Below are 10,233 nucleotides of genomic sequence, written 5' to 3'. Positions count from 1 at the left end.
CGGCATCGCCACTGACCATCTGTGTTGACTCCTCAAAGTTACTCAGCACCTGACAGATATCAGACATCCACGTCCACTCCTCATTGTAGACTTGAGGAAGCTGACTGACCTGACTACCAGTTCTGGTGGAAGTTGACATCTTGCAGTCTACAATCGCTCTGCGCTGCTGGTAAACTCTGGATAACATGGTTAATGTTGAATTCCACCTCGTGGGCACGTCGCACAACAGTCGGTGAGCGGGCAGTTGGAGGCGGCGCTGCGCTGCCCTGAGAGTGGCAGCATCTGTGCTGAACTTCCTGAAATGCGCACAGATGCGGCGCACCTTCGTGAGCAAATCAGACAGATTGGGGTATGTCTTGAGGAAACGCTGAACTATCAGATTTAACACATGGGCCAGGCATGGCACATGTGTCAGTCTGCCGAGTTGCAGAGCCGCCACCAGGTTACGGCCGTTGTCACACACAACCATGTCTGGCTTCAGGTTCAGCGGTGCCAGCCACAGATCAGTCTGCGCCGTGATGCCCTGTAATAGCTCTTGGGCGGTGTGCCTTTTATCGCCTAGGCTCAGCAGGTTGAGCACCGCCTGCTGTCGCTTAGCGACGGCACTGCTGCTGTGCCTAGAGCTACCGACTGATGGCGGCATGGCCACGGATGGTAGTTCGGAGGAGGAGGTGGAGGAGGGGTGGGAGGAGGAGGCATAGTAGGCCTGAAAGACCTGGACCGAGGTAGGCCCCGCAATCCTCGGCGTCGGCAGTATATGACCAGCCGCAGGGTCAGACTCGGTCCCAGCCTCCACCAAGTTAACCCAATGTGCCGTCAGCGATATATAGTGGCCCTGCCCGGCAGCACTCGTCCACGTGTCCGTGGTCAGGTGGACCTTGTCAGAAACGGCGTTGGTCAGGGCACGGATGATGTTGTCTGACACATGCTGGTGCAGGGCTGGGACGGCACATCGGGAAAAGTAGTGGCGGCTGGGGACCGAATACCGAGGGGCGGCCGCCGCCATGAGGTTGCGAAAGGCCTCGGTCTCTACTAGCCTATAGGGCAGCATCTCCAGGCTAAGCAATCTGGAGATGTGGACATTAAGGGCTTGGGCGTGCGGGTGGGTTGCACTATATTTACGTTTCCGCTCCAGCGTCTGGGGTATAGAGAGCTGAACGCTGGTGGATGCTGTGGAGGATCGTGGAGGCGACGATGGGGTTTTTTTGCCAGGGTCCTGGGCAGGGGGCTGACTATCAGCTGACACAGGGGAAGGAGCAGTGGTGTGCACGGCCGGAGGTGAACGGGCTTGGTGCCACTGAGTGGGGTGTTTAGCATTCATATGCCTGCGCATACTGGTGGTAGTTAAGCTAGTAGTGGTGGAACCCCTGCTGATCCTGGTTTGGCAAAGGTTGCACACCACAGTCCGTCGGTCATCCGGTGTTTCCTTAAAGAACCTCCAGACTTCTGAAAATCTAGCCCTCGCCGCGGGAGCCCTCGCCACGGGAGCTTCACTACGTGACACATTTGGCGCTGATGCACCTGCTCTGGCCCTGCCTCTCCGTCTGGCCCCACCACTGCCTCTTCCAACCTGTTCTGGTCGAGGACTCTCCTCCGTCTCAGAAGCACTGTGTTCACCCGGCCTCTCAACCCAGCTTGGGTCTGTCACCTCATCATCCTCCGATCCCTCAGTCTGCTCCCCCCTCGGACTTCCTGCCCTGACATCAACTTCACCACTGTCTGACAACCGTGTCTCCTCATCGTCGGACACCTCTTTACACACTTCTTCCACTACGTCAAGAAGGTCATCATCACCCACAGACTGCGACTGGTGGAAAACCTGGGCATCGGAAAATTGCTCAGCAGCAACCGGACAAGTGGTTTGTGACTGTGGGAAGGGTCCAGAAAACAGTTCCTCAGAGTATGCCAGTTCAAATGGCAAATTTTCCTGGGAGGGGGCAGACTGGGGGGGAGGCGGCTGAGGTGCAGGAGCTGGAGGAGTGCCGATTTCGGTGACATGGGTGGACTGCGTGGAAGACTGACTGGTGGACAAATTGCTCGAAGCATTGTCGGCAATCCACGTCATCACCTGTTCGCACTGTTCTGGCCTCAACAGTGCTCTACCACGAGTCCCAGTAACTTGAGACATGAACCTAGGGAGTGTAGCTCTGCGGCGTTCCCCTGCTCCCTCATCAGCAGGTGGTGTCTCACCCCGCCCAGGACCACGGCCTCTGACCCCTGCAGTAGTTGGACGCCCACGTCCCCGCCCTCGTCCTCTACCCCTAGCCCTCGGGTTAAACATTTTGAAAATGAAAGTTATAACTTTAATTTTTTTTTTACTTTTTTTTGTGTTTTTTTGTGTTTTTTAGTTTTTTTTTGTGTTTTTTAGTTTTTAAAACCAAACAATGCTATCCTATTGCTATGGCTATTTTCTAGCCAAGTATGAAAGCACACTGCTATGCCAGATGAGATGACGCTGAGTTATGAAAAAATAAAGGTAAAATAAAAAGGAAATGGCAGACTGTGCCTAATTGAAATCCAACCCCTAATAAATTTTCCCACTTTGGTCTTTGCGATGGATATGTGCGTCACTAAGCGCTAAACACAGCGGTCGCAAGTCTCACTCCAAATTCCTGACAATTGGCTAGTAGATGCACTGCAGCAAGGACAGCCACCAGCAGATCAACCAGAAATAAAATATATATAACGCTATTGTAGGCGTAAGTAAGCCGTTTGGATTCTCCTTTGGCTATTTTCTAGCCAAGTATGAAAGCACACTGATGAGATGACGCTGAGTTATGAAAAAATAAACGTAAAATAAAAAGAAACTGCCAGACTGTGCCTAATTGAAATCCAACCCCTAATAAATTTTCCCACTTCAGTCTTTGCGATGGATATGTGCGTCACTAAGCGCTAAACACAGCGGTCGCAAGTCTCACTCCAAATTCCTGACAATTGGCTAGTATATGCACTGCAGCAAGGACAGCCACCAGCAGATCAACCAGAAATAAAATATATATAACGCTATTGTAGGCGTAAGTAAGCCGTTTGGATTCTCCTTTGGCTATTTTCTAGCCAAGTATGAAAGCACACTGATGAGATGACGCTGAGTTATGAAAAAATAAACGTAAAATAAAAAGAAACTGCCAGACTGTGCCTAATTGAAATCCAACCCCTAATAAATTTTCCCACTTCGGTCTTTGCGATGGATATGTGCGTCACTAAGCGCTAAACACAGCGGTCGCAAGTCTCACTCCAAATTCCTGACAATTGGCTAGTATATGCACTGCAGCAAGGACAGCCACCAGCAGATCAACCAGAAATAAAATATATATAACGCTATTGTAGGCGTAAGTAAGCCGTTTGGATTCTCCTTTGGCTATTTTCTAGCCAAGTATGAAAGCACACTGATGAGATGACGCTGAGTTATGAAAAAATAAACGTAAAATAAAAAGGAAATGGCAGACTCTGCCTAATTCTAATCAAACCCCTAATAAATTTTCCCACTTTGGTGTTTGAGGTGGATATGTGTGTCACTAAGAGCTAAACACAACGGTAGCAAGTCCCCCTGCAAATTCCTCACAATATGGTACTAGCTGCACTACTAGTGCCAGCAAGCCCAGCCACAAGCAAATAAAAAAAAAAATGTATAACGTTATTGTAGCCCTAAGAAGGGCTGTTGGGTTCTAACACTATTCTAATAGAACACCCTAACGCTTTCCCTGACCAGCAGCAGCTCTCTCCCTAGCGGCATCCAGACACAGAATGATCCGAGCAGCGCGGGCAGGGGCTAGTCTATTCCAGGGTCACCTGATCTGGCCAGCCAACCACTGCTATCGACGTGTAAGGGTACCACGTCATGCTGGGTGGAGTGCAGAGTCTCCTGGCTTGTGATTGGCTCTGTTTCTGGCCGCCAAAAAGCAAAACGGCGGGAGATGCCATTTTCTCGAGCGGGCGAGCAACGAGCAGTTTCGAGTACGCTAATGCTCGAACGAGCATCAAGCTCGGACGAGTATGTTCGCTCATCTCTAGTTAAGTCCATGTTCATCCTAGTGTACAGGACATATGCAGGACATTTAGACACATGGTGGGGCAATCTTCATTAATGTGATTTAGTTTGGTTTCATAGTGTTTTGGGCTGGTGGAGTGGAGCAATAGGGAAGTAAAACAAGTAAAGACATATAATAAAACACAAAAAAATTAAATATGAGATGACACTGCTTATCGTCTCGTCCCCCATCTCATCCCAGACAAGCTATCATGCAAAATTCCATGGTCAGTCTTAGCAAAATTCTATTGGGAGATCTCTTACGAGCTGTCACTCTTGGTACCCTGTTGCTGAAAAGTATTCTCTAGGGGAATCTGAAGCCTTACCATGTGCCAAAGGTTTCTAGCCATTTTTCCCAACTCAGGAGACTCAATCCAATCCATGTGCATAATGAATGCGAGTTTAAGAATATTCTAAAGGTGGGTGCAGTGGGGCTGAGCCAAATTTGAAGGATACTTTTGAAGCCTGCCCATAGTGCAGAAGCGAGTGTTCGTGTCTACGAATATGAAAATCATACAAATTGGGTCTCCAAACTGCAACATCACCAGCATTCAGTAGTGTCATATATGCCAATATAGAATCCCCTCCAAGGGGTAATTTAGTGGTGCCATAACTATAGATACATCTTCTAAAATCAGGGCCAAGACCTATATATGTTACTATTGCTTTCAGGAGTTGTGCAGAGGTGATAGAGGAGTCATCCTTTTGGCCAATGGTATGGAAGAGCCAGAGTAATAAGGGGGGATGGAGTAAATCTGTCTGTACTGACCACTAGCTGTGCTCATCTAAGCAGTATTGCTGGGATTCCAGTTGGTTTTGACCAGGTCCGTTAATACCCTCTTGGCAAAGTGGGAAGCTTGTATGTAAATAAAAAGGGAATATGAAGGACAGGGAATTTTTTTGAGCATGAGTATCTTCTTTAGCGATGTGTAGCATATGTAGACCTTCCCTATACTGTGTGTAAAAGTCACAGTGTGGACACCCCTCCTGGAAATCTGGGCTGCATATGTGAGCTAAATATTTGGAAAGAGAAGAGTATCACTCTTGACAAAGTTCGCCAGGATGACATTAGTAGTGGTTTTGTTCTTTTCTGTATGGACAAATGGTCATAGCAGATTAAAAAGATCTGTTCTTGCTACGAAATATTGGTCCACAAATACGTCTGTGTAAATGGAGGTACTATGTATTTAGTCTCCAATAACTCTTATGTTCGGTTATACCCAACATACCAGGTTATACACCCAGATGTCAGGGAAATTAAGCCCGTCATTGAGTTTTGCTTGTTGTACAATGTGGAATGCTATACAGTGCCCTGCAATCAAGGGGCCCACCTGCCATGAGGCGAGTTGAGATTCTCGCCTCAAACGGCGCGCCTCCTGCTGGAGACAGGTGGCGGCGTTGGGCTCCCGCCACGTTCACCTGCAGCCGGCCTGCACATAACCCCACTCACTGGCTGGCACACATATAATGGCCGGCCGGAAGATCCTCATGACCGCCAGCCGTCACAGGTACCTGAACATCCCCGTGCCCGCTACATTCACCCGCCCGGCACATCGGCTGGCACATCACATGAACGACATCCGGCACATGCACCAGCCATAAAGTCTGCTCCGGGATACTCCTCTCCACTCTCCGATCCCAGCTCCCCGGTCTCCGCTGTCTGCTCCTTGCTCCCAGCTAAGGACCCCCGGCCCCCCAAATCCGATTCCCCCGGCTCTGGCAAACATCCCCCTCACCGTGCCGGAGGACAAGGCCAAACCGGCCAGCACAAGAAAAAAGTAAGAAATCTTCTATGTATGTATGTATATATAGATGTGTATGTATGTGTGTATGTATGTAAAGGTGTGTGTGTATGTGTATATGTGTGTATGTATAGATTTTTGTGTATGTATATATGTATGTATATATGTTTGTGTGTGTATGTATGTATAGATATGTGTGTGTATATTTGCTTTATATACTGTTTATATATGTGTATTTGCTGTATGTATACTCAGTATGTGTGTAGATGTTGTATATACTGTATGTGTGTGAATATATATTTTTATGCAGTATTGGTGATATTTATCAGGGCTTTTGCGCCATGTCAATTTTAGTTTTATACTACATGGCAGCACTCTGTATGCATTTAATACTACAGCACTCTGTATGCATTTAATACTACATGGCGCAACACTGTATGCTTTTTATACTTCATGGTGGTACGCTGTATGCATTTTACACTACATGGCGGCATGCTGTATGCATTTTATACTACATGGTGGCACGCTGTATCCAATTTTTACACTGTATCTGATATATTACATATATGGGGGGGGGGCGTCGCTCTATGGCTCGCCTCAGACAGCAGAAAGACTTGGTACACGCCTGCCTGCAATATAAGTAGTTGATTTTATTTTTGTCCTTTGGTGTAAGGATCAAATGAAGAGATTGCAAACTGTAGAGCAACTTGGGAAACTCCTCAATTTTTCCTCATCATCAAGCAGGTTTGACTGCAACCTATATGACCTTTAGTTTTGGGGTGGTTTTAGCTGGTATTACTTATTTTAACAAGTGAAGGACATCAAATCAACAGGTGAATGAAATTTGTGGAACAGCTTTCTCCTTCAAAATCAAATTCACCCATTCAGTTCATGTCTTTCACCTGTGAAATTGACAAAACTGCACCTAAAACCACATCAAAACTAATTGCGATGCAGTTTTAACTGCAAAATGTGACCGCACCGTTAGGGCTAACTCCATTTATAATGTTATTATTGAATACAGATAAACAGATTTTAGGCAGAAGATGCCCTCAAAAGTTTAACCAAGATCCTGTGTGTAATGGGGCCTTAAACGTCTACACATTTCCTTGTCCTCATAGCAGAGTTTCTCATTATAAATATGTTAGTTTTATTCATTACATGATATTTACATATAATCCCATCACATTTCACCTAGTGATCCGCTAAAGATCATTTTAACCCCTTACTTTACAACGTTACTCAGTTGTATTGCTGTTTTAGCTCCTATCACTCCCTAGGCTGCTCAGTGCAAAATTAAAGTGTGCGGGCGGGGACTCTCTAAGCAGACAAATTGTCACCCATCTAGTTCTGTGAGGTAAAAATGTGATTATATTATCAGGGTACAGGTGTACATACACTTTCATCTGGCTTCTGACATTATACTAACACACTGACACCTAGAAAGAGATGATGAGATGCCTATTACTGTATGGTAGAGCAGAGCTGCAAATATTGCCAAGAATAGGACCTGATCTGAGTTTTTTTTTCTCAGAGGCACTAGGCTGAGGAATGCTCATCTGTGTGTATGAGCCCATAGAGACAGCTCTTGAGGGCACAACAGTCGTTTGCATGAGGCCTAACTTTGAAGAACGGACTGGCCAATAACATTTAGCTGGTTTGTACTTAGAATGGTCCACCCCCATGTGGCACATATGCCCCATAGCAGTCACATGCCTGCCTCCATTGGAGGTATGTCACTGGTTTGAATCAAGCCCTGTACTAGAAGAATATGTGGTGAATACATTGACTATGATGAATAGATAGCTTAATGATAGAAGGCATCAGAAGGCAAGCTGAAAGGGAACCTGTGTTGTAACTGCTCATTTTATATACAGGCAGTTAGGGTCCGGAGGTTTGTTCTTAAGTTGAATTTGTTTGCAAGTCGAAACTGTATATTTTATAATTGTAGATCCAGACAAAAAAATTTTTGGCCCCAGTGACAATTGGAGTTGAAACATTTTTTTGCTGTAATGGGACCAAGGATTATCAATAAAGCTTCATTACATACACCTTACAGCTGATTATTGCAGCCTGGGACTATAGTAAAGCATTCAGAAAGCTTCACCAGAGGTATCTGTCTGTGACTATGGGTTGTCTGTAACTCGGGTGACCTTAAGTAGGGGACCGCCTGTATTAGAATTTATTATAAACATAACCCTTTAGTTTTAGAACTTTTAACTGAAGTTACTAGGCAATATTTTATGAATTACACCACACAGCGTATATTTGTAGTCACAGCTTTTTTGAATAGGACACTTTTATTTGTTTATTAAAAAAAAAAAAAAATGCTTTCTAGTGGTGACAGCAAATCAAGCAATGCTAATTATTTGCCTTTCAAATCAGAACACATGGATGGCACCATGCTGTGTTCATAACAGAAAAAAGAGGTATTGTCATAGTCAGAGGCATTGGAAATGTTTAATGTAGTAACCCAGCCTTCTTTTCATTAGTCACTTTAGATATAAAGAGCTGAAAATGAAAAAGTCAATGTTAGGCTGACTTTACTTTGTAGTATTGTTAAAAGCAAACATATAACTTAGTGAGTGTTATAGTAGGAACAGGAACTGTATGGAATCAGTATTTTAGACTTCTGTCCCTGCTCTTTCAGGCTCATGCTCAGAGTATATATTAATATGATATGTAATTCCTTAAGGGACACCTACCATCAGTTTTACTGAATGTAGACGTGTTCTGCTTTCTGAGGAACAATGTTTTTCAAGACCTCTTTTATTAGAATTGTTGCTATATATATATATATATATATATATATATATATATATATATATATATATATATAAAAAATTCTAATTAGCCTGGGGCGCTCGGGCTAAGCCACCAGAGTGCCTCAGATGTTAATTTATTCACACTGCACTTGCAGTCCCACCCGGTCCAGCCCCCCGCCCCCCCCCCCCCACAGTGCACAGTGCAGGTGACCGTCGGGATCGGGAAGGATCGCAAGCGCAAAGAGGGAGTGAATAAATCCCAATACAAGGCTCCCATGAGCCACTCCGGTGACGTATCTGGAGTGCCCCCGGGTAATAAGAATAATTTTCTATAACTATATTTACACAACTGCAATGTTGCAATGTACAGAGTTATGATAAAATTATTGTTATATTGTTCCTCAAGAACTTCTCAGTAGGACATGTCTACCATCAGTAAAACTTGATGGTAGGTGTCTTAGAAATGTAAGTACATTTGGATTGAAAGATCTTTGAAAAGACAGATTTAGAATGTCCATGACATAGGGCTGGTATTACAGTTACAATTCCAGAAGGAACCCATGGGCAAGATTGCTGCCGTTTTAGAAAGTGGGTCTCTCAAACTATTTCTGCTTGGGCCGTACCCGTATTAATTCCATATCAGAACCAACAAATCCCAGCATGCAATGTCCATATTTCCCTCAGCAGTATCAACCTATGAGTTTACAGTAAGCTAAAACCACCTACACTCAGATTATATTTATTCTAAAAGAGTCAGTATACTTTTACGGTATTATTCCACTACATCTGGTCCAGACCTCCATGAAGACTTCTTCCACCAATGACTTTCCTCAGCAGAATTTGTCATACAGCCATCTTAAGCTTCTCTTCTCAACTTTACAAAAACATTCTATCTATAATTGTTGGTCTACCTAAAGACAGCTTAGGCTGTAATAAGATTGCAAACACCCTGAAACTGAGCTATAGTACAGTGGCCAAGAACATACAGTGTTGTAACAAGACAGGTTCCACACAGAACATGGTCGACCAAAGAGGTTGAGTGCATATCCTGAGGTTTTCTTTTCAAAAAGTTATACATGTTTTTCCAGCGTTGCGGCAAAGGGTGGAGTGGGGGGGGGGCAGAATGTCAGAAGGTGGACTCTACCGACACATTGCATGTCCATTGTGTGTGCCCTCTTGCCATGCAGAATTTCCAAGTGAATTTCCAAAGTGTAAACTGCAGCCTAGTACAGTGGAATTGTGTTACATGGGAGTGAGGGCTTTCTAATACACAAAATGCAGAAAAAGGTTTCTATTACTTAAGGAATGACGGTGGGATTACCAGTGAGGACAATTCTGCAGAACTGTACAGGCACCCTCAGGGTTTCCTGAATGTGTTAAATAATAAGGAATATAAGAGAGTATTGCATAAAATCATGTAACATGTAATTAGGTATGGCCAAGTGCAATGCCCTCAAGTAAAATAACATTGTGTAGAACACTTCTTAATCTTCCCAAACTATTTTTCATGTTTCCCAGTGATCTGTCATATTCTCAATGTGTCAGGGTAATGGCCACTTCTGCCTGTGCACCCATTTTCTTCTTCCCTCCGTTAGGAAGCTTGAAATTGCACAGGATCAGATCAGTGACAACAGGCCAAAAGGACAAGTTAACCCTCACTTATCCTTAGGAAAGTTCATCAATACTCAGAAACTCATAA

The sequence above is a fragment of the Engystomops pustulosus genome, chromosome 1 (genome assembly GCF_040894005.1).
Source record: "Engystomops pustulosus chromosome 1, aEngPut4.maternal, whole genome shotgun sequence".
Taxonomy (NCBI): Eukaryota; Metazoa; Chordata; class Amphibia; order Anura; family Leptodactylidae; genus Engystomops; species Engystomops pustulosus.
The sequence above is the reverse complement of the archived record's forward strand: the minus strand, read 5'-3'. Positions refer to the sequence as shown.